This window comes from Penaeus monodon, chromosome 11 (genome assembly GCF_015228065.2).
Source record: "Penaeus monodon isolate SGIC_2016 chromosome 11, NSTDA_Pmon_1, whole genome shotgun sequence".
NCBI lineage: Eukaryota > Metazoa > Arthropoda > Malacostraca > Decapoda > Penaeidae > Penaeus > Penaeus monodon.
In genome coordinates this window covers 47,562,285-47,563,635 of record NC_051396.1, presented here as the reverse complement: position 1 = coordinate 47,563,635, position 1,351 = coordinate 47,562,285, and positions in this window count along the sequence as shown.

The window sequence follows — 1,351 nt, the reverse complement described above, 5'->3', positions numbered from 1 at the left end:
AATTTTATATATAATATAATATATATGGTGGGTGGTGGTGGTGGTGGTGGTGTGTTGTGGGGTGTGTGTGTTTTTGTGTGTGTGTTTTGGGGGTTGTGTTTTTTTTTTTTTTGTTTTTTTTGTGTGAGTGATTTATTTATATTATTATTATATATTTAAATGCTATAATTAATATATAATATATATAAATTTAATTTATATAATATAAATTTTAAATATAATATTATATATATATTATTATATTTTATATATATAAAGAGAGAGGAGGGGGAGGAGAGAGAGAGAGAAAGAAATAGGAGGGGAGAGAGAGAGGAGAGAAGTGAGGAGAGAGAGGGAGAGGGGAGGAGAGAAAGGGAGAAAAGAGGAGAGAAGAAGAAGAGGGGAGGGGGAAGGAGAGAGAAGAGAGGATTTACTTCGACAAGTTTATCGAAACTAAAGAGGGAAGGATAGAGATAAAGAAAGAATGAGACAGAGAGAGAGATAGAATACTTCAGAAGAGCCAGAGAAAAAAAAGAAAAAAAGTATTATCATCCCAAAGAGATATTTAAACCATCGGTGATTTCAACGACCTGTAAAGCAGTGATCAATAACGCCAGTCATCAGAACATCACGGCAGGCCCTTCGCGTGGTAAACTGATGTATAAGCACGTCTGTGTTACCATCGTTTATACTCAGCAAGCTACTTGAATATCTGGAGATTTTAAACCCGGTGTTGAAAGTTTTAGTTTAGTTACTCTTCAAAGATAGTTTACCTTAGTGTGTATATCGTTTTCTTTGAAATTTTTTAGCATAATTTCGAATTTTTAAATTTGAAGGCCCCAGAAGTAAAAAAAAGGGACATTTCTTTCTTAACCTGGGAAATCTTAAATTAGCGCTTGATAAAATTTTATTAAAAAAGGGTTTGAAAATATTATATATAATTGCAGGGAAAAGCTGCAACAACCAATATTTTTTTTCTTTTTTTTATTTGTTTTTTTTAATTAATTAGGAATTTAGAAATATGTTTTTTTGGTAAAGATCTCCGCCCCTTGAAAAAACGAATGATAAAGGGGGTTAAGTATATTAAATTGAACGATTCATTTTTATTTGAGAAGTTATTGATAAAATGTTATAAAAGAAAATGGATCCAAGCAAGGTATCTTGGGGGGAAACTCAATTTATGAAATTTAAACTTAAGGATAAATCTTTTTTGGGGGTGTGTTGGGGGTTTTGGTGTGTGTGGTGTGTGTGTGTGTGTGTGGTGTGTGTGTGTGTGTGTGGGTGTGTTGTGTGTGTGTGTGTGTGGTGTGGTTTTTGTGTGCGTGTGTGTGCGTGTGGTGGGTTTTTGGGGGTTTGGGGGTGTGGTGGGGTT